The 24,216-nt window shown below is 41.5% G+C and overlaps 1 protein-coding gene across 1 annotated transcript in view; it reads right to left on the bottom strand.

Moving 5' to 3' along the window:
• Positions 1-23,933, bottom strand: part of BMPR1B (bone morphogenetic protein receptor type 1B) — a 234,428-nt gene extending 210,495 nt beyond the window's left edge. Inside the window, exon 1 of the mRNA XM_039551566.1 lies at positions 23,888-23,933. The gene's annotated coding sequence lies outside the window, so the exon portion shown is untranslated. The remainder of the gene's footprint in view (positions 1-23,887) is intronic.
• Between the last annotated feature and the right edge of the window lie 283 nt (positions 23,934-24,216).

The raw sequence follows: 24,216 nt of genomic DNA, 5'->3' as shown, positions 1-24,216 counted from the left end.
CTTGTTCAAAACCAGCTTATTAAGTACTTTTGCAGTTGCCCCAAAAAGAAAAACAATTTAAACAATAGATTTTTAAAGGCATCTTTAAATATATAGATCCCATAAATATTTTATCTCTGATATGGTTTACTGGACTTCTTTTTTTAAACTCTCTCATGTCTACTGTTAAAAAACAAACAAAAACTTCTGAAATTACAGATCAATACTTGAAGTGGGAGAAAGGGCGTCCATACTTGGAGTTTCTAGTAGCTTTATATCCATCTAACAAACATCAGGAGTGAAATGAGACAAGCATTAGGAATAATCTACTTTAGGCAGGGCACATGGTCAGTGGATGAATAAGATAAAAGCAAAAGAAAATACAGAACATGAGGGTCAAAACAAATAAGAAAGGGGGGGGGAGGGGGAAAAACCCTTAGGTGTGACTACAAAGAAAAAAGCCCAAAGAGTCAAGAAAACCCAAAATGTGAAAAGAGAAAATAAAGCAAACAGGAAACTTCAAATATTGTCAAGTTCTGTCCTGACAAGGATGTATGGAAGATCCATATTACACTCATTTTACTGACTTCAACTGGAAAGTCCTTAGGCACAATGTGTTTGACACGTGGTTCCGTGGAGCAGCGTTACTGGACAGTTCAACTGGCAAAGTTACTGCCCAGGTACATTGGTGCCTGGTGCTTTACACTAACATAAATGCAACATCTTGCCTGAACAGAGTTGGGCTGGGTTATGTATGGCATGCAGCTAAATACCATACAGTAAAGGAAAAATACATGCCCAGGAGTGGAAAGGCTAATTCTCAACCAGGGCTGAAGTAGGTATTATGGAACGCGCTCTTTCCTGAACATGAAACGTGAAGGAAATCTATGTGAAAGATAAGCAAAAAAAAAAGTATTCATTCTTCCCTTCCTCTTTGGAAGAATAAAGCCTTCAAATGGTTTCTTGTTAACTTTCCCAGTGTGCGTTTGCTTTTTCCATGAAAAAGGAAACAAGGAAGTAGGTGGTGGTAACCACCTGGTAAATTCATATACTACTTGAGGGGAATTCCATCTGTTCCTGTACCCTGGGTATTCCCATGAGTCCCAAACAGATCAGTTTGAACGCTCATTTCATGACTCCATATTCCTCCTCTTGGATGCAGGTCCTTTTTCTCAGGAGATCTGTTGCCACTACCTCCAGCACCATACCACTGTCAGAAGTGAGGTCCAATGCAATGAGTCAAGCACACTCTGAATGCAAATGCAGTGAAAGGTTCATGTGAAACATCATCTTCCTAGCTGCAAGTCTACCAAAAAGAGGGGCCTACGCTCTTCTGCTTGCACACAGCTTCCTTCAGTGCAACACTATGCAGATGACGCCCAAAGCACTGTGGTTTACAGCTTCCTTCCCAGCAAGTGCACACCTCCCTCTTTTTCCTCCCCTAAGCACACTGACATAAACACACACCTGAAAGACAACTCCCAAAATATTTTATTTACTACATTCAAAGAGTCACCCTACCTATGTGCGGGAAACAGAGAAGAAGAAACTTCCACAGGCATTAATGAGTTCGATTTACAGCCCTGGAAAGAGCTTGGATTGAGATAATGGCAAAGTTATACAGACTTTAAGCAGAAGAATTATAAACCAAGGTTTCCACAGTTATAAGTAAGAAAATGTATTGGGTGATATGGTGAAGGGTTTTAAAGTATAGTAATGTGATTTTATAGTTTAAGTTAAGAATGTGGCCGTTATAATGGAAGTATATGTGTGTACCTGAGCTAGCAAGGCATTGGTTGTGAAACAGACGCAATGCAGTAAAAAATACCAAAGGTGATAGGTTATAAAGTCAAAACAAAGTTCAGTGTCAATTGCTTATTGGACCAAAAAGTTATAAATTGCCATCTAACTCTGAAACCTGTGACTTTCTCAGTTATGGTGAATTGTTACTAAATCACAGCCTCTGAGACTGATGCCTTGTTGATTTTTAAGTAATAAATCGTGATAACCGTGACTGTCCCATCTCTTGGATAAGGCGCCGACACCTGTGTAGTAACACAGCCAACGTGGATGATTTTGCAAAGTTGTTACAATGATCCAAAAAGCTTATTGTGTTTACAGACGTAGTTATGCTACAATACATGATGCCATGCACAAGGGAGGAAAGTACACAAACTGTCCACATGTCCATGCAAACCTGAAAGCAACCCAAGCATCACAGGATGTGCAACTGATGGGGCTTGGCAGAGAGTAGGAATGAAGGAAGAGAGTCGAGAGAACAACAGGATTCAAGAACAAAGTAAAAAACACATTTGCTGCAAGGCAGCAGAACGTGACCAGAAAATAAGACAGAAGGTCACCTTTTTCTCTAAATGGGAAACGTAAACCCAGTACAGAAAAATCAAAGCTGACAAAATATTTGTCCCAATAACACAGTGTAATTTATGAACAGATTTTTTAAGCTACAAAGTTGTAACAGGTAGGGTTGTTTAAAATAGGAATTACTATGGCATGCTTTAGTGAGGCCCATGCCACTTTACCTTCACTCCAAAGATTCATCAAAACTTCTTTTTAAGAACAGATAGAGGGCTAAAAATGATGTTGCTCTCAGACTTGGTAAATCTCCACTAGCTATGGCATAATACTAAAATTTTGATTAATAAAAATTAATATTTAAGTCTTACAAAAAGCATTTCAATTAAATTATTTCCACTCAAATAATGTATTTAAAGATTTTTTTTTTCATGGTTTAAGGTATATAAAAATGTATTGTTGAGTTGACAGTAAAATAAACTACCTTTTATAATCTCAAAGAAGTTAAGTTACCATAAAGGCTTCTTTGTAAAATTAAAAGGGGCATGCTTTCCACAACACTGTGAAATTCAATTCATCTTGAGAAAGAAGATATCAAAATTTATGTACAAAACAGCACAACCCATGATACATAAATTAGCATCTGCTTGATCAGTTGCACACTTCCAGCCCACGTACACCAGTTACACTCAGGAACATTTTTTAATATCAGTAAATCGCATAGTCATCTACTGATGACTTTTTTTCAGGACAATCTAAAACTTGTTCTGTAGCTGAATTCCTCCAGATAAAGGCAAAATACCTCCAGAATAAAATATAGTTGCATCACTCTATAGCTGCAGAGCTAACTTAAGATTTTCTAGCCCTCAAATTCTCACTTAAAGCTACTAATTGCAATAAATTGTACTTTACACTTAGATAACTAAAATGTGTTATGTCCTTTTTCTTGGATAGTACCATCCTTACTTAACTCTAAAAAATGGAAACCTGAAAAGTAACTGCAACTGTTCATACATGAAGAAATATGTCAAGAATCCAACTCTGTCACAGCTGTCCAGATGATTTAAATACGTGCCTGTCTATATGCATTTCACAAAATGTTGTATCACAATTAGTATGTGGCACCTGGGGCTTTTTTAGAGTTGTCTTCAAGGTAGGGGTCATGCTTCCTATATATGATGTACAGCATTTGGCTCCTTCTGGGGGCTACTAGAAGAGCACAGTTAATCAGCAAAACAAAGGTTGAGTTTAAAAGCATTTAGATGTCACAATAAACTGATGAGTTGTTTCAAGACTCACAGAGATTTCTGTGGATCAAAACCAATCAAAACAATTCTGGCCTTCGTACAAACTCTCGGGAAGAACTGTAAAGTTGGATTAGATTTAAATCACACTTACCACTCTTGCTTTAGCAAACCATCAGCAGCAGCTAACTCTCCATTCACAGATTTTAGTACAGAAACTACATGGGGAAAAAACAATTCATGACACTTGAAAGTATTTTACCCCATCTGATATTGATGTGCCTAACACACAACCTAAAGCTAAGTTTCTCAAACAATCCTTTGTAACAGTTTGCTAAACCAAACACTTGCTAAAACAAACAAAATAATCGGCAATCAACAAAATGTTTGGGGTTTGGGCCTTTTTTCACGATTTGCAGTGCAGAAGAAACACAAAATACATCAGGCTTTGCTAAATGCTACTGAAGTATCTTCATGAAAAAAACATCTACAGCATGTTCATCACACAATGAAAAAAAAAAAATCAAGAAAAGATAAATAAGAAACCCTCTTCACCAGTGGGAGAGGAGTTATACCACTTTGTGGGGGAAAGTGTTATTGTACAGTAGCTCATATTCACGTAATAATTTTGAAATGTGCTGACACTCCGTTTGCTACGCCAGAAAAGTGGCTTGGCTATTGCCTCCCGCACTGAATCCTGAATTTGCTGAATGTAAAAAGCACATATCAGTGATTCCATACCATGAGATCACAGAAGGTTGATGCAGGGAGTCCCAACTGACTGGATTAATTTTGTCCACGGCCAAGCATAACACCGCTTTAGAGCCTCACACTCTATCAAGGGAGAAATTCTAATTGGATCTAACAAAGGGCTCACTGCTTAGGCACACGTGTCAGAAAATAGTTTCCACATCACATAAACTATACTGCTAAGGAGAATTATAAAAGGACATTTTCAGAGCTTTGGAATAATAACACATTATATTACACACATTGCTTTCAAGTATATTGCCTTTGGGAAAGTATCATGTAAATTTTGAATAATGCATTTACTCGGGTAACAGCAGGTATGGAGAATCAAGGCTGGGTTCAGACACAGTTACTGCCATTCATCTGCACTTTCACTTCACCACAGGATCATTTCTGCTACAGTTCACTACAGGAAAATATGATGGAAGATGCTTCACCAGAATCTTATTATTTAATCTTCAAAATGATGTACTAGAAGGGAAAAAAAAAAAGATGGTGAAAAACAATGCAAGGCCATATGAGAGTAGAAAAAACACTTAAATTGTGGGAAAAGAAAAACTACATCTCAACTTCCCACTGAAGTCCCTTTCCATCTGCCAGTTCTCTGTGAGAGGCATCTCAATCTTCATAACTAAATGTGCACAACACCAGAATTACAAGTTGAGAGTACCGTGCTACTACAAAACCCACAGTACTATTCCCATCAACCTTTCTTCACCAAGCCATGCCTGGCTCTCAGCTCGTGCCTAAAGTCCCATTTACTTTCCAAGTGGAATAAGCCTACCTGGGCATCCCCTCTGCTCCAGCAATACAGGAGAGAAGGCTGGCAAAGCAAAGCACGGGAAAAAAATCCCCACCCCCCCAGCCCCCACCTATCATTGCCCAAAATATTCCATGTTATCACAGTAGCGCATAACATGTTAATACCTGGTTTTGGTAAAAGTACCAAGAGGGATTTGGAGGTTTTAGACATCAGTGACTGAGCACTGCAGCAGATTGTCCAGTGAGGTTTTGGAGTCTCCCTCACTGGAGATATTCAGGAACCATCTGGATGCAATCCTGTGCCACGTGCTCTAGGATGATCCTGCTTGAGCAGGAAGGTCAGACAGACGACCCCACTGTGGACCATTCCAACCTGACCCATTCTGTGATTCTGTGAAACACTATTTGATGCCACAATATCATGTAGTTCTATTGCAGTTAGTCTGTCTTTTGCCTACAGCCTGTTTAGGTATGCTCAGAAGTTTGCAAGCTGGACCCTGCAGCTGAGAGTTGCAAGGGGAAGCAAATGCATGGTGCAACAAGTCAGGTGTCTAGAATTCTGAAACTCCTGAGACAAATGGATTGCCTAGATGCAAGCAACAAATAAACAGGAGGAAGCTTTTAAAGTATTTAGAGGTTCCACCATTTATTTGCCCTCAGTAGCATTGAGCATAGGAGCCCCCTTATCCCAAGACAGGTGCTCCTGACCCTGCAACGTGCTCCTGATTATAATCAGGGGAGAATACTGAATCAGACTGACCAGGGGCGAAAAGCTGGCACTGTAAAACCCGGACATGTTCTGCTGAAAGCGTCACTACAGCCACTCTAATGGTTAGGGGTCACTGCCACACCACGTAACAGCAGTCCCGTGCTGCTAACACTGGAATTTCAATAATGTGGACACACATACAGACAGAGTAATTAACCTTGCTGAGGGGGGAGAAAAGGCAAAAGAGAAAGCACATCACACCAGAAATAATCTGATTTGGCTCTGCACTGAGGACACCAGCCTTCGAAAAACAGATCACATTTTCATTTTGCAAGTCCTTGCTCTTATCTACAGTAGCCCACCACCTGCCCAATTCATATTCCCACCCTACTGATGAGAAAACACATACTGGTTTTGGGTGCAACAGAGTTAATAGCTCCTCATATGATGCTGTGAGTTGGATTTGTGATGAAAACAGTGTTGATAACACAGAGATTATTTCATTATTGCTGAGCAGAGCTTACTGGTGTCAAGGCCTTTTCTGCTCCTCACACTGCCCCACCAGTGAGCAGGCTGCTGCTAAACAAAAGGCTGGGAAGGGACACAGCTGGGATAGCTGACCCCAACTGACCCAAGGGATATTCCATACCATACAGCATCATGGTCAGCAGTAAAAGGTGGGGGAAGAAGAAGAAAATGGGGACATTAAGAGTGATAGCATTTGTTATTCCTGTTACATGTGATGAAGCCCTGCATCCCTGGAGATGACAGAACACCTGCCAGCCCACAGGACACGGTGCACTAATTCCTTGCTTACCAGTGCAGCTTTTCCTTTATCTGGTAAAATTCCTTTAACCCATGTTTTCTCACTTTTGCCCTTCCACTCTCTCCTGCTCTGGTGAGTGAGTGGCTGCATGGGGCTGAGCTGCCAGCTGGGGTTTGTCCACAGCTAAATGTCACTACAAATCACAACAAAGGCACTTAGTGCCTCGCTGCAGCTACATCTTCCAGGAAGCAAAGAACAAATAAAAATACATGACGCTGCCCTTGCCTGCCCTGGCTAACACACCTCAGTAAAGAAAGCCTAAGAGGGCATTTGATTGTTGTCTACCAGCATGCCACAGTAGAGGCAAGAAGGCATAAATAGCAGGGAGGAAAAAGCAGCATATCTGCTAAGGGAAGTGTCAAGCCCAGTTGTGATGATGTCCAGGTTGGAATTGAAAACTAATGTCCTCACGCCTCTACAAAAAACATCAGAAAACACCCTCCATACAGGAGGAAGAGAAAGCAGGCATTCAGCCTCTAGAAGAAACTTGCTACCTCTACAAAAGGAATTGTATAAGAGATTAAAAGGCAGAGAATTGGAAAGTGACTCAGGAAGTCTCACTGATCTGCTGCCAGGAAAAGCTCAGACAGCAGCCCAGAGCACAGGGAGCTCCCTCCCCTAGGTAGCTTCGGCTGGAGTAGTCAGCTGCTAAGTAGGATTCCTCAAAAGAAGAAGAAATTAATCTCTAAAGCTGATTTTGATGTTGGGGTCCATAAACCTTAAAAAGGGTGTATTTTAACCTCTGCATCTCAAACCATTCCTTAATATTAATAGTTCATAACAACAACGAAATAAGAGAGGAGTGGCACTCCTGGAGAGATCAAATAAATACTTCCTTTTAAAAAGGTGTAATCTATCTCCTACATATGTTCACCTACAAGCCCTAATATTATTTTGATACCTCAGAGAAAAGGACCCTGGGCTTACAAGTATTCGTTGCTCTGTCTTAAAACACATTAATGTTAAGATAGGACAAACAGAACTGTCTTCAGGAGGGTCCACTTCCCACCACTGACTAGGGAGAAGTGCTAGAGAATTAAAGTTAACTGGGGTTCATAACCAATGCATGACACAGAAAGAAGAAAATCAAATGGACAGGCCCAGACACAGCTTTCCTTGTCAGAAAGGGTTATTAGAAATCCTAGTAGGAAAGATAATAAAAAAAGGACTTCACTGGCAGTTAAGGTGTGGGAGTCTTAGCTCCTAGCTAAATTATTATACTTAGTAACCTGTCTTCAAGTGAATTACAACTCACTTAATTTCTTTAGACTTCAGGGGAGTGCTAATTCCCAAATTCATGGGTGAACCACATTAACTAATAGCTCATAAATCATGGTAATTATTTCCAAAGTTGCTCTCTTCTGTAGCCCTTAAACCAGAAGTTGTCATTTTTATTTTTATCCAAATATTCTTCACCAGTGCTCTCAAACCACCCAGGAGTGGAGCTGTGACTCACCCGTACTGCTGAGCCTGTGGCTGCTTTCACCTGGCTACTCTGGTCTTGTTGGGGGGCTTGCAATGCTGAGTGAGCCATGGACTCCCCAGGAACACTACAGACAGAGTGCTCAGCCATCCCTATCAGCTTTGCAAGTGGGAGTTGAATTATTTTGTCTACGGGTTTCTGTTTTGCTTTGAAACATAATGTTCAGACAAAGACTTTCCTGGGCTTTGCAGAGAGAAAGGTAAAGGGGTGGTAAGATAAAGTTTTGGCTTGCCAAATGAAATTATGGTCCTATTAAAAAACAAGCAAGTTTGACTAATGAGAACCCAATGACATCATAAAAACATCTTAGTTTCCTTCAGTAGATTAAAGGCAGTTCATAAATGAACTCTGAAAAATAGTAAAATTAGAGAAAGGTAATGTAAATATCATTGTATGTTCTAAAGAAATAACTGAGCAGTGTTCAAGGCAGCATGGAAGCACTCAGACCAGCACCAACATTTATTGAGTACTCTGCTCATTTCTCCCTTTGATATTCAGGCATTATTTCTCCTGTAAGTTGATGTAAACTTTGAAGTTTCGCACAAGATCTTGAAAGAAAAACAGAGTGCAACCAGCTGCTACATATGATTCTCTAGCCAGTGGCTGCCATGTATATTATATATAGAAAGCATAAAAGAGAATAGGTTGAGCAATGTAAACTGCCAGCAGGGAAAGTCTTTGAAAACTTATACAAGATAAAAGCATCTGTAGTCTCAACACTTATACTCTGTAGTCCAGCAGAATGATAAAAAACAGCGTCCACTGGAACAGCTGGAGTCCACTGAAAGGGAGCAAAGCCAGCATTTGAATACAATTAGCTCTGACTGTGCTCAAGTTGTCTGAGATACACTTCCACATCCACAATAACTCTCTTTTAACAGCTAGTCCACTAGATGAACCATCTTTTTTGAAGGGTCAGAATCCACGAGGCAAGAGAACTGTACAAAAAGGGTGTTGCTGAGTAGAAGGTAATCCTGCAAGGCAACATGTCTGAAATTACATAACAACAAAATTGTTTTGCCTATATGGGATGGACTTGCCATACAGCCACTGTTTACTTACACTTTACAGGTTAAGTAAAGGTTCCCATCTGCATCCACCCCGAGCCACAGAAGGGGCCAAAATACTTCTTGCATTCCAGAACCCATCAGTGCCATGGATACAGCTAAATTAAACGCAACTTCTGCTTTGTGAAATGGAGTAAAACTGTGTCATCTGTGTCGAACTCCATGTATTTAGCAGGCATTACACACACATAAAGGGACCACCTGAATCTGCTCCTTGCAAAAACACTTTGCCCGTGGAAAAATTGCAGGGACGTGACACAGCAGATGAGACCTTTCATGCATGTGGTGACACTAACTTAAAGTGACCAGTCACAACTGCAACATGGAAATACAGAGGGGGTGGTATACAACACACCACAACAAAATAAAATAAAAACCCCCAAACCTGAATAGGTTACTGCATTCCAAGTAAGTGTTTGGTGGATGCAATGGAAAAGCAGTTTATCAAAATGACATAGAAATTGCTAATGGAATTGCTCTGGTTTACATATCTAACTTATTTCCTTGCTCTTCAGACTGTTTTTAAACACTCATCCTAAACCATCTCATACAGGAGAAAAAAGAGGAATTCAGTCAATATTGTACTTGAAATCATGCACAAAAATTAACAGCATTATGATCTAAAGTAAAAGTCATTTTCACAGCTAAATAACAGAACTGCAGTATAACCAGTGAAAATTATTTTGTAGCTGATGGGTGAAAATTGTGATTATTTTATAACTTACAAGTGAAAATTTAATCAACTGTAATCCACGAACTGCTAGGGTTTTGCAGCTAAAAGTCAGCAGACTTCAATACAGCCAAACTGAATTCTGTGGACAGGACAAAAACCTCTTCCTATGTGATCTCTACCTGTACAGAGTCTTCACTGTTTAATACTGGAACACAGTCAGAAAATCTGACAACCACTGAGCAGCACCAACCTAGAACCTGACACTACAGAAGCAAAAAAAAAAAAGGAGAATTTGGAGAGTAAGAATAAAAAGAACCCTAAAGGCTGAAGAATTGGCTCCATGATGGGACATCAGTAGTTGACTATATACCAGATTAATAAAAAATGACATTAATGATTCAAAACAATGTCCTTAAGTAATCAAAACACCTCATAAAAATAATTTGTGTGTGCAAAACCAGTAGCTGCTACGAGGAATGAAAAAAGGGTCTGAATTTAATGGATCTTCTTTAAAAACACAAGTTTGTCCCCCACATTTCCTCCACATATTCTCAACGAGGGCAGACAAAGATGGGGGAGGGAGAGCTTCAAATAGCCCAGGACACAGGATGAAAAAAGCAGAAGAGAAAGCTAATTTGCTGAAAACAAAATTGTGCATCTGTGGAATAACAAAATAATAACTTTTCTATCCAAAGAGTTTTTTATCCAAAATCTCCTGTTCACCTGTGGGAAAGTGTTAGAAGGCAAGAAGATGCACTCCAAGAATGTCTGCGTCATAAACAGGAAGGGCGTCTAGAATTATTCAGACTCTCAATTTTGTTTTGAAATGGGCAACTACCCACAGTTACAATAATTTACATATCCTACAGAAAAAACCCCTAATTTTTCTTACACTATTAATTCTATTGTGATTCATCCCCATAGCTGATGATATAAGAACTCTAGCTGGGAAAAGCTGCTTAACAGAAAATAACAAGGCAAATGACACTGCACACTCTTGAGGTTGGTAAAATAGCAAGTCAGCTTTTGTAATTTCTGTGTTTCCAGACTTTTTGGTCAAGCAGAATAGGACACTGGAAAATGCACCATAGCACATACCTGACTGTAACAGTGAGGTATTTGATCATATCCATCAAGATCAAGCTAGATCTCCTTCCTGTCAGTAGTTTTGAAGATTTCTGAATAGCCTAGGATGCTTGTTTCCCATGAGTTTAAACTGGTTTATTCATCATCATTCAAGTTTCTCAGTGTATTTTTTGGATAAAAACGTATTTTAAAAGTCTATAAAGAAACAATGACCTTCCAGCTTGTGATATCATTTGCCTCTTTTGGCAGGGTCATTTTGAACTGAACAAAATCAGCTGTTACTTTCTTTTCAGACCTTTCCTATCATCTTTTGCAATTCTTTCCTTATAACTCATGAGCGTAACGTCTGCAACTCCCTCTCATCAAGTACCCCTTCTGCCTGCTCCTGAGCACAAGGGCAACATTCTGACTGCTGCAGGGTCAGATTTAAGGGCTAGATCCTAAATCTGAATAAACAAGTTTTGCTGAAGATGAATCAAACAGGGAGTTCTGTTAAATATTTGGTGTGAAAAGCCTCAATTTATCTGTTTCTCCCAGTGCCCATTGCCTCCAAGTGCACCTTCTCTGAGGGGCAGTAAGAAGGCAGCACCCCCCAGGTTTTGTGTAAGAACTCCCAAAGTCAAAATTAATTTCTGACGAGACGAGAGACATTCCCACATTTACAGACACATCTGGGAAGTAAGGTAAAAAGCTTCTTGGTAAAGCTCTCTCTAGATATTTTTTTAAGGAAACAGTCTCTGTATCATAGCCTGATCATAGCCAACTGACATGGTAAGCATCATGCTGGAGATACTACAGGTGTGGAAGGACAGAAAAAACTCCATGCTTGAATTCCACATGTGGCATGATTCCCTAGACTTACCTGTAAAACCAGCTGGACTGCACATCATAGTTGCTAGTCTACTACATCCAAGTGATGCATTTACTAACTTGCCACTCTCACTTTTATGACTATGAATTCTCAGCTCAGCCTAGATCCTTCAAGTTTCCAGGGAGGATCATAAATACGCCAAGAGAGAGTAAAAACAGAAATTATAACAAATGTCAGCTATTTATTTGTACTGGAACCCCCTTGGGGAGCTCCTCAGCACTGATGCCTCTGGCTACAAAAATCAAGTCACCCCAAAAAAATAACCTTAAGTTAAGCTGACTTATGCAGATCTAAGTTATGTAGGCTGCACAAGGACCAAGCAATACCAAGCTTCATTTGGAAAAAAGTCTGAGTGAAAAAAGAAATGTATACATTCAAAAAATAATAAATATATCAATTTTGTTAGTCAGTCCATCAGCTGGCCCCAGCATATGTTGACGACCACCTACAGAAAGTACACAATGGTTTCAAGAAATGCTATTTTGAGAGCAAACCTTCCTCAAGGAAATGTAATGACCAGATGTTTAAAAGAAATTTTAAATCCTTTTAGACATGAAGAAAAAGTAAGGGCTTGGAAAAATAATATTAAAAAAAAAAAAAAAATCACAATACTCAAGGCAGATAGGAATTTGAGAAACTCTCAAAGCAAAGAGCTCACCATGATTTGTATTCTCCCTATTGTCAGGCCCTGTCTCCTGGACAATTATAGTATCAGATGGACCTGTATGAAAAACAAACAGTGCAGCTTTAAAGATGAGGCAGAGAATAACACCCATGGAAACCACCTCCAGAATGGTTTATATCGACTATGGTAACACTACTTTTGAAATGCTATGGCTCAAAGAATGACTGACGTTTACATGGGTGCAGTTCACAAGCTTTGCAAATGCCAGCTGATCAGCAAAATGCAGTAGGTCACAGAATCTGCATTTGTTTGGACAAACTCTGTAAAAAGCATTCAGAGATGCAAGTGTGGAGCCAGCCCAAGCACTACTTTCGAAAGCAGATCCAAAGGAAGTGCAGGTGCCTCAAAATCTTGATTAGAAAAGGAAAATGACTGAGATAAAGCCCACATGACTTATCTGTGCCACGGGGGATTATCTCCATTTGCAACACCAGAAGGCTGCGACAACAAAATGAGGCTTCCCTACAGTCCTCAGAAAGATGCAGAACATACTACTTTCACATATCCTTTCTTTGGCCTCAAACAACAAGTGAATGCCACCGTGAGTTTTACCATGCTAAAAGTCAGCAAATAGATTCCTGCTAACTTCTTCTGTGCAAGGACTGGTTTTAAGCAGGCCCTGCATAGCAGGAATTAGGAGGCATTCCCCACAATGATAACCTAATTCAGTCAGGACCAGCAAGGACAGAAGAAGGAAAGCCACAACACTGCAAAAACAAGAGTGTGCAAGACAATTTCAACAAGATTGTCTAGAAGAAGAGTATTCTATTGTTTGACATACACTCCTAGTGGTTTTATGCACTCTAAAGAGTATCTGTCATGCATTCACTGATGAACAGGATTTGATATTTGTATATGTATTTGGTATGTGTATATGGTATACATTTAGCCAAAATCAAAGTTATATTTATCAATGTGTTGGTAACCTTTCTTGATTAATGAATGTGGGAAAGAGCTGCTATAAACAGGCGTTTATCATCGGATGGGAAATTATTATCATTAAGTGCGATGAATACTCCACTAAGCTAATAAAAGTTTTCAAAGTACACAAAGGAATGTCTTCTAAAAAATAAATACAGTTGAAAATTTTGAGACTGGCTTATTTGACAACAAGCCCAGAAATTAGCTGCTTTTGTTCAGGAAGGAATATCATCAAGAGAGAAGGAACTGGGGGGATGTACGAAAGAGGTTAGTGGCTGTAAGAGAACTGAAATGGCACAGGAAGGCAGGGAGATAAAGTCACTTAACTGAAAACAACATTTCTATTTGTTGCAGAAATAGTATAACAGCTTCCATCAATTAATTATTTCATTCCTTAAATAGGCAGCCCATTTATTTTATTTCTCACTTGTCAATTAAAGAGTTACCATTTGCAACACCTTTAACAATACAGTCTCATTCTATTTAAATGGAGTTATTTTTAAATGTATTTTGCAAGACATATTTGTTTTTTATTATTTCTTTCCATTAAAACAATATAATTTCTCTCTTGGAGTGCTAATGTAACAAAGCACAGTAAAATATTCAACCTAGATATGTAAATTTTTTCTTAAAAATCTCACTTGAAAATGTATTTTCTCTAAGAGTTTTACTAAAGAAACATCACAAAGAAATTACTGTATTGGACTGATGCTTCACCTTAGATTTTTGCACAGAACAACTACTTCTGAATCTCATCATCCCTTCCATATTTTCCCTAAGTTGTCTTTCTCCACTCCTGACATGTATTTATTATTCGTTCCTAACCACCTCTCCTTATCTGATGACACAGCTTTCAGACTGCATGCAGTTTAAGATGTAGTTTGAAGTTGCTAGCAACTCTTCTGTGATAATTTCCAGTCCCCAAAAAAGAAAAGCCACAGCTTAGTCCATTCTTATACCTACAGAGAACAGGTAATTAGATGGACATCTGCTAAAAAGCAAAAAATCCACACCAGAGTTGATGTCACCAGGAATGAACACATGTATTGCTGTGCACATCCTTCAAGGATTTTATTGTCATCATTTCCAGTGCCCACTATTATCTCTAACCATTAGCAGAGCATACAGACAGCTGCAACCCGAAGTAACCTCTCCCTCCTGTCCCCGGCCAATGTGAGCAGCAGAAGCAGTAACAGTCCTGACCCTTCCCTGCAAGCTTGCCTGTGCTTTCTCTCCCCAGGGTTAGACTGGCAGCACTCACCTTTGGCTGTACCTTCAGACAACTTCAATGGTTTGTTTCAGGGTACTGAAGTTTACAAGTGTTTAGTCCATTGGGGATCTCAGCACCTAGTAGCAGTGTATCTCCACATAACCCGTTGAGCTCTGCATGTTATACCACTGTTACCAGCCTACTGAGGTAACTTTGCAGGACCTCTGTTGGTATTACTGTGTTTGGATCTTCTCTATTCTACCTCATGGGTACTGCCTTCTGCTATTTCAAATGAAAGAAAAAAGTATTCTTTAGGCTATTAGTTGCACACACACACAAAATAAATAAATAAAATCTAAACCTCTCCACCTCTAGCCTTTGACATCTCTTAAGCACCATTTGAGTGTATAGCTTTTTCTAGAGTCACAGAGAAAAGGAATTAATTTCTGAGGCAGATAGCATCTTCAACTGTTCACTGCTGTGCTAGCCAGCTAGGCTAAGCCACACTTCACAGGAGGATTGCCTCATTTTGCTTGAGGACAGGGAGAGAGGTTATCTCACCTCACAGCTGGGGCAAGAGACAAAACAAGGCAGGTGCCTTTGCACTGATGCAGACCAGGCACACTCCCACCACCTGCTGAGAGTGCTGAGGACCCTATCTTTCAGCAAGACAGATAGAAGGAGGAGCTAGGCACAGAAGCTCCTCAAATGCTCCAACTATTCCCAAAGCAACTGCCCATTTAAGTCATTAATTTTATGGCAAAACACTTCTAGAAGCTTAGCTCAGCTTTCGGATTGCTAGTCTATCCTTCACTGGACTACTTTTGGCCCATCAGACTATTTGCAGTTTACTTTTCACCTCGAGCCAAGTCCAGTATGTAAGTATGACTAACATAAAAAATCCCAACCAAACATTTCAAAAGGCATTTAAATACAGGTAAGACAACTCCTGCCTGTATGCAAAGCCCCCACCAACTTCTAAAAAGATTTAGCATCAATGATTAAACCTGTGAGAATATATCCATCTACACAAGTAGAGTCACACTGGTTTAGGTTTCATGAAATTTGCTGTAGGGGAAAAGAAATGCCAAGGATGGTCGATCAAAACTGCTGAAATGCTGCTAAGGAAAGAAATTACATTGGGATTATTAATTTTAAATATACGTGCAGCATTTGAGAGCAAAAGGACAGTATAAAAATAGATCAAACCCTTTTGACAGGCTCTCATTTGTTCACACCATTCCAAGTCATGTTGTCTAAACTGGTAAGGTGAACCAGAAAAATTGAGTTATGCATCAACTGTGCAAAAATCTACTCTTTTGCAGAAAGCTAGAAAAACACTGATGCACAAATTAAGCACCAAGTTAAGTAAAAACTATGGCATTTTGTACACACAAAATCTAACAGCTCATGATTCAGACCTTAAAAAATAAGAGTAAAGTTTACAACCCAGAGGATTAGAAACTATTCATTGTGTTGCTTTGGTTTTGGGGCTGTGTTTGTCTTAAATTAAAGGACTGACGAAACCTTAAAAACAGCAAGTCAAGAAAATTCCACACATTCAAAACACAGGCATGTGTGTCATTCAGATCACGTTGATTCTTGTCAGGAGAGAAAATTTCCTTCAAAATGAAGCAGTCCTAAGAAATTCCTTAATTCAGTTATGGAGAAGTTTGATTACTCCCTGTCAATGGATTTCTGAGTTAAAAAGCTATAAAGGTTATCTTAATTTTTTTTTCCATGTTTAATTGGAGTAAACTATTGATTTCTGCACATCCTCAACCAGCAGCATCCCCACTACATTGAACAGCCCAACAACACTGCATAATCCCCATTGTAAACATATATTTTGAGGTGTGTTTTTCATGGCTCTGACTCAATTGAGGAAGACGCAATACAGACAAGCCTAAACTGTTGTCATACACGGTTATCAGAGAAAAGTTAATGAGCTTCAGGTTTAAAATGTACTCCTCCTCCTCCTCTTCAAAGGCACAAATGTGGACCTACCTGCTGCTCTGACAGCTGTCACAAAGCACAAACCTGTTCCTTCCACAAAATACAAACATGCATCTCCGTGATGCCATTGCTGCTCACGTGCTGCTGGCAAGCAGAACTCACATGCCCTATGTGAATAGTTAACCCCAAGACAGACCCCCCTGCCTCCCCCCAAGGTTTACCATCCACTTCCAATTAATACCAGGATTCTGGAGGAAAATGCTGGTGCTGCTTTTTCACTCTAACAAAGCGATTATGTCTGCAGCAAGACAAACTTGAAAAAGGAGATTAATACCTGTGGAAAGACTAAGTGATCCTCTTGGGATAAGGGAAAAGGCTCAATTGTCCAACCACTTTTCCACCCAGTGAGAAATGCACACGTCCACACCATGAACAGGAGAACTCTGCGAAAACAGCAGTGAAGGCACTTAAATCCAGCTAGAGGCCAGTGACCAGTGATGACCAGGGCAAAGGGATCAAGTGCCATCTAAAGAAGTTTGTGGACAGCACAAAGTTGGGTGGGAGTGTTGATCTACTGGAAGGTAAGAAGGCTCTACAGAGGGATCTGGACAGGCTGGAACAATGGGCTGAGGCCAACAGAATCAGCAAAGCCGAGTACCAAGTGTTGCCCTTGGGTTACAACCATCCCATGAAGTGCTAAAGGCTGAGGCAGAGTGGCTGGGAAGCTGCCTGACAGAAAAGGACCTGGGGGTGTTGGTCAACAGTGGCCAAACATGAGCCAGTGTGTGCTCAGGTGGCCAGAAGACCAATGGCAACCTGGCCTGGATCAGCAATAATATGGCCAGCAGGACCAGGGCAGGGATTGTGTCCCTGTACTGGGCACTGGTGAGGCTGCAACTGTCCAAAGTGTTGCGTTTCAGTTTCTGGGTCACCCCCACCACAAGAAAGCCTGAGGTGCTGGAGTGAGTCCAGAGAAGGAGGGAACGGAGCCTGGTGAGGGTCTGGAAGCAAAAGTCCTGTGAGGAGCAGCTGTAGGGAGCTGGGGGTGTTCAGCCTGGAGAAAAGGAAGCTCAGGGGGGACCTTATCCCTCTCTACAACTGCCTAAAAGAAGGCTGTAGCCAGGTGGGGGTCAGTCTGTTATCCCAGGTAACAAGTGATATGATGAGAGCAAATGGTCTCAAGTTGCCCCAAGGATGGTTTAGATTGGGTATCAGGGTTTTTTTTCATGGAATGGGTTGTCAAGCACTGGAACAGGTTGCCCAGGGAAGTGGTAGAGTCACCATCCCTGGAAGTGTTCAAAATATGTGGATATGGCACCTGAGGACATGGTTTAGGGGTGAACCTGGTGGTGGTGCTACGCTGACTGTTGGATTTGATGATCTTGATGGTCTTTTTCAACCTTAATGATTCCATGGTTCTCTGATTCTATGAATGTTTCCTACTGCAAGACTTCACGCGAGAGTGATGGGTGTCCTGTAAAAACCACCAAGCTAACCATACTGTAGTTTGAATGCAGAAATCAGAGGCAATCTTAAGGCAAAGCCCTTTTTACCATCATTCAGACAGAAATCCTACCAGTATTTTAAATCCTAAGCACAACACAGATGCAAAGTTTCATGTTCACAATAGCTGCAAGGTGCTGAACGCAGTAGCCCTGAATGCCTACCCAGGAATGCTTATGAATAAAGGAAAAAGACAATTTGCATTAATATTTTTAACTATGAAAGACAAAACAATCTCCTGAGTAACTTCAGTTTTATCCCGTCCATGAACAGCAGCAGCTTGGACTCAACCTCATTCTTGACCCAGGGTGTCAAAACACTTTAAAAAGGATACCTGTGACTGCACCCCACTGGACAGAAGCAGAGATACAGAGATGACACGGACCCATCCTATGGCCAGTCCTTGAAGCAGCACGACCCTCCTCGGCTTGAAGGGTTTCTCTGCTGATTCTCTGGAAGGACAAGACCCTACAAGACTTGTCTATGAATAAAAGAAGTCTATGATGCTTGCACACACTTAATTGTATTTCTGCAGGCTATAAAAATCTTGCTCTACTCATTTTAACAAACTACCAGATAGTTATGCCTGAAGAAAAATTCCCTGTTAGGGAAAAAAAAACCTATTCAGCCAACTTCAGTAGCAAATGCAAATAGTTAATTAACATTATCTCCATTACACTGTCCTGACTTTGCAATACATCTGGCACAGAAGCAAGATTTTTTTGCCTTGTCCAAATCTTCTCCCATCCATACAGAGCCTACACTCAGCGGGTTCGGAAGCAAATCTGACCAGCAAAGATTTAGCAAGTACGTACGGGTATACCCTCCGACCTGTACTCCAAATGCACACCTCTGCATGTCATTCCATTACCACTTTACTGGGGAAGAGAACTTGTCAGACACATGAAGAAAACTGTATTTAACTATCCAGTTAAGTTGTATTTGTAGTAAGTTGTATTTGTGTACTTAGGAGAGACAAACTAACTAACTAGCCAAATCCAGCTCATGTACACATTATCAATCCAAGGCAAATAAATATTCTTTCGCCCACTAGTTTTTCCCCTAAAAGACTCATGTGCCCAAATTATTCAGCATTTCATCTTTTCATGGTCTGTTTTAAATACAACTCTTTTTCCTTGGCCAAAATTGGCAAGGATAAAGGAAAGCAAATTGGACAAAAGGTCAGATTATAGTGAAATTGAAATATTTATCAGAACAGCTATTTCTGCCAAGGAAGATAATCACAAAGGTAATGTCTCATTTGATCCTTAATTGACCTGTGTGTTTTTAATTAGGAAACAGGGGAATTAACCTAGAGCTAATTACAGACTTCATTTTACAAACCTGTAAGTGCATAATTTTATTCACGTAAGTATTCTTTAGTGAAGTTATGCATGAACAAATACGTTTGTAGCTTCAGGGAACAGGTCTTGAATAACTTAAACTTTTAAAAACTTTTAAGTGGCTACTTTATAAATATGTACAATCCATTTTGTATTTTAGACTTTAGATGTGAAATTTTTCTGAACAGCAAAGAATATTTCCTTCTGTTGCAGCAAAACAGCAACAGGTACTTTTGTGTTAAGGAAATAAGTGGCAGCTTTAAAGAATGAACGTTTTTAATTACGTGCCTTTATTCATCCTGGTCTGTGAAACTTCAGTCTTTGGCAATGGCATTGCAGGGTAGAGATTTGTAGCAATGCATTTTGACTTCAGCACTGAATTAATTTTAATGTGTAACAAAGTCGGTTTCAAGGGAAGAAACTTCCTGAGACCTGTGTCATTCAGGTCCCTGCATACTACAATTCATTCACTATTGGAAAAGCTTTCTGGAACATGTAAAGGGTGAACCTATGCTCCCTGGTGCTCTCCCCATGCTCACATTGCTGCTCCAGCGTCTTCATTACATTCAGAGTTTGCAAACTCTGTGGACCTGTATCAGCAGTCCTGCAAGCTGCCACAGATGATTCCAAATACCAATTACATACGGCTCAAAACTGGGATCGTGACTTCCATGCAAATACCCTCCCTGCTGGCCATTGTACCACCAGACGAGGACTTGCTTTACATCCTGACTCCAACAGAAAATAACTCCTTCAGCCTACTTTCCCAAGGCAATGTTTAGACTTACTTATCTGTGGATAAACACGTCTGCCAGACCCTCTCTAATAAGTTTTGAGTCTATTGGCCAATTATAACCAAATCTGACACAGGCTTGGAGGCCTAAGAGATATTCACTCTGACAAGCAGCAGAAAAGCAGGCAGCTGGGCCGAGCACACAGCCCCCATGAGCGATCCTGGGAGAGAAAGGCCGGAGCAGCGACAAACTGGGGACCCCGGCCTTGAGACACAATGCGAAAGGAAAGAGGTTCCTTTGGGTTTTGCTGCCTATCACAATCCTGCAACACAGTCTGTGCATGACAGCAGTTAAAACATATTGCCTGTATTACTAGAGACACAGATACACGCTCCTCTCTGTGCACACTGTGTACGCGCTCCCACCTGGGCATGCCTGAACACTCCGGCATGGGCTGATCATAAAGAATAATTGATCACAAAGGTTTGGTTTTTTACAGCTTGATGAGGTGTTGACATTTTAAGCAGAGAAAAGTAAACTCCGTAATGTGACGCGTGAAAAAACTGGTATAATGTAATCAAACACTACATTATAAGGTATTTTAGTTACCTCAAAATCATTTCCTTATTACAAAAGAGTCCAGCACTTAGAGATGCTGTAACAGATAAATCTTTTCTCCTTTAAGGCACTCAAAAGAACAAGGTTGTTGATATATAGCACAGTACAATTCACAGATATCATCACAATGTTACAATTTCAGGACTTTTTCAAAACTTATCCTATAACCCTTTTTACATTTTTGCTACCTCAGCCAAATACAAAACAGCAAGAGGAAAGAGCTCACCAGAACCAAGCCCAATCTGAAACATGCACTAGTGATAAAACCAGTTTGACACGTGAACTTTAGACCAAGCTGCAGTGTTTTCAAATCAGTTTCCTCCAAATTTTGCCATCAGAAGCAAGAATTCTCAGTTTGTTTGAGACAATTTAAAAATAGCTTGTATCTTCTGAAAAGGAACAAAAATCTGAATGGCAGTAAGCCTAAGATTTATAGTTCGTTTTACAGGGTACCACCAACAGATCTAACTAATTTGTTTCTGTTCTATATTTGCAGTATTTACAATGCACAGATCAGCTCATTTTGGCACTTATGAGTCAAATACTAATACATCTATAAATCCTCACCAATTTCATAAATTAAGAGTAATGACAACCCAGATAACCATGTTGGTTTATATACTATCCTATCCTTGCAATAACTCCAAGGTTGGTAGAAAATACCTGTTAAAAGACTGTTTAGAGACTTTTCTGTCTAAAGGCTGTGAACTACTCATAATGGCTGTTGTTAGCAGCAGCACAGGCTGGACCGAGAGGCAGCCCTCCACTCTCCCCAGCACACTGCATGAAGTATCACATTTGTAAGACAAAGCAAAGCAGCCCCTTCCCCACAGGATTTACAGTCTGGACAAGTGCTTTGTAGTCAGCATCAAGCAATTAGCAGTTAAGACACAGAGCAGCTCATAAACCTTCTTCTAAAAAAAAGTTAATCTTATTTCTTGGGAGTAGTAACACATCATTTCCCACCTGAGCATCAGACTTCCTCTCATTGTTTCCTTACACCTGGCAACAGATATTGCATCTCACTTATTGAAGCTCTTGTTTTGCAGGAAACAATACATAGGGAAGAATGACAGAAACACTCAAGAAAGACTAGATGCTGGGAATGGCCTTTGTGAATCTGTCAGTTTACATCATCACCAATCAAAGCTCTCTTAAAGGGAGTTTCAAAACTTGAGGGCTTGATTCTGCCAAGAGATGAATGCTCCAGTCTCACTGCAGCAAAGGCCCCAGCACATGCATCACTTTAATTACACAAGTGGACCAATTAAAATGGACCCCCCTCGTATCCTTAAAATTAAGCATGTATTTAAGTGCTAACATGAAGCCAAAGCATTCGGTATACTGACCCACAGGAAGGACTGCTATAAGTCAGGATTACATACACAGATAAGTACAGATACAACTATCCCAAAGGCCTGAGGGTTTTTTTCCCTGATTGCACAAGTGTCAATCAAGGGCAGCTCAGCTGAAGCCAAGCAGGGCAGTAGGTTGTGGGAAGAGAGTCAAGGTCCTTAGGTTGTATTTACTGTGATGGATTCCTTATTTTGAAATAACTGGAAAACTGTTTCCTAACAATGCAGAATTTCAACACAAGAACCAGAGAATCTTCTTACAAACACATTATGAATCCATCATTATCACTCTAATAGTAAAATGCTGGTTGGGTTTCCGCTTGCTTTCAAAAACCTCTGAAAGAAACCCACTCCCTGCACATGCAGCCTCTGCCAGTGAAAGAAAGAAGGAATACTTGGTGCTGTAAGCCAGGCTAGTCATCAGACAGAGGAGATTTTGTCCTCTGTAGGTAATCACACGGTAGCCATTCTGTCACACTAATGTACAATGCCTCCACGAGTTATTCCCAGAGACTAGCTTTTAACATCCTAACTTTAACATGCCTGACATTCAAAATGATCCAATCTCAGAAAATAACTATGTCTCTGCTCATTTCCCTCCTCTTAAAGTAAACTTCAAGCGAAGTAGAAGAGAGCATTTTGGCCTGAAAAGGAGACAACAGAGAACACACTGGAAGTTTATAAAAGCGTGAATGGGACACAGAAGAGCAGAGACCAATTCTGCACTAACCCTCTGTTAAGACATACATACTATCAAACAAAGGTTCAGAACAAAATGCTATGGGGTTTGACACAGTGTAAAGTTTAAGCTATGAATTTCCTTGCCACAGCACGTCGCTAAAAGTTTTCACAGGGTCAAGGGGCACTCAGAGCAGTTCATGGAAAGGAAAAAATCAGTTGAATGCTACAAAGACCCTAGCTTTCCCTTAGAAAGCATCCAAGCTGCAAATCATTGCATGCTGAGAGAGCCTTCTGGAGAATTATCCTTACATGCCTACCTTATTTTTACTCTCCCTCAGGCACTGCTTTCTGCACCATCAGACCCAGAACGCTTAGACAGACCTCTGGTTTTATCTACAAGACACTCCTAAACAGTGATGCTTTCTGTAATTTACATTCAGCAGGTTCTTAAATCGAGTGGCCTGACGCTATGTTTCTGAACATCACCGAGGACATCGACTGCTATAGTCTGGCCGGTAAATCTGAGTTCACGTCAGTCCATCCATCACAAGCGACAAAGTCTGTAAGTTAACAATACCATACCGCTGCGCGAGAGATTCCTGCTTCCCAAAGATTCACAGGGCCCTCCATCGTCCTCAGTTACAAAACAAGATGTACCTTGACAAATCGGCGTTTTGATTTAAAAGTTCATTTCGGGAGCGCTGCGGATCGCCAGCTCCTGACGCGCACGTAACGCGATCGTATCAAGCCAGGCGCAGCGTGTGCCCGAAGCGAGCAGGTCCGGCAGCCCGGTGCCAGCAGGCTCCCGGCTGTGGCCACTCACATGCCTCACCGCAGCTGCTCCCCCCGGGGCAAGGTCGGGGCAGCCCGAGGCGAGTGCTCCGAGCCGGGACGGGACGGGGGCCGGGCGGCCGCGGCTCCTCGAGCGCCCGCCGGGGCTGGAGGGCGCCGGGCGCGTCCGGGGCGCTGCCCCGCGGAGGCTGGCAGCACTCGGCCCCCGGGGCTCGCAGGCCCGGCACCCCCCCCCTGCACCCTGGGCCACAGGTGCCCGCCCGCCCCGCCGCAGCATCTCCACGCCGCAGCACCCGCTCCCGGCTCCGGCTCCTCACCGTGCTTACCGCCTGCGAAGGCTCCGCGGGGCTGCCTCCTCTGCCGGGGCTGCTGCCGCTCCCGGGGCTGCCGCCGCGCTCGCCCCCCGCCTGCCTCCCGCGCACACCCCCTCCCCGCCCGGCCCGCAGCCGCTCTGCTCACGCTCGGGGTGGTTTGGGGCTTCCTCCCCTCCTCTCGCCCTCTCCAGCTCCCACTAGTGCTCGCACACCCGGCCAGCCGGACGAGGATTCGCGGCCGCCTCCTCCTCCTCCCGCCCCCCGCGGCCGCCGCTCCCCCGATCACTCCCGGGGAGCTGCGGAGCCGCGGGGCCGGGCTGCACGGGCAGGTGGCCCCTGTC

The sequence above is a fragment of the Corvus cornix genome, chromosome 4 (assembly GCF_000738735.6).
Source record: "Corvus cornix cornix isolate S_Up_H32 chromosome 4, ASM73873v5, whole genome shotgun sequence".
Taxonomy (NCBI): domain Eukaryota; kingdom Metazoa; phylum Chordata; class Aves; order Passeriformes; family Corvidae; genus Corvus; species Corvus cornix.
The sequence above is the reverse complement of the archived record's forward strand: the minus strand, read 5'-3'. Positions and strand labels throughout refer to the sequence as shown.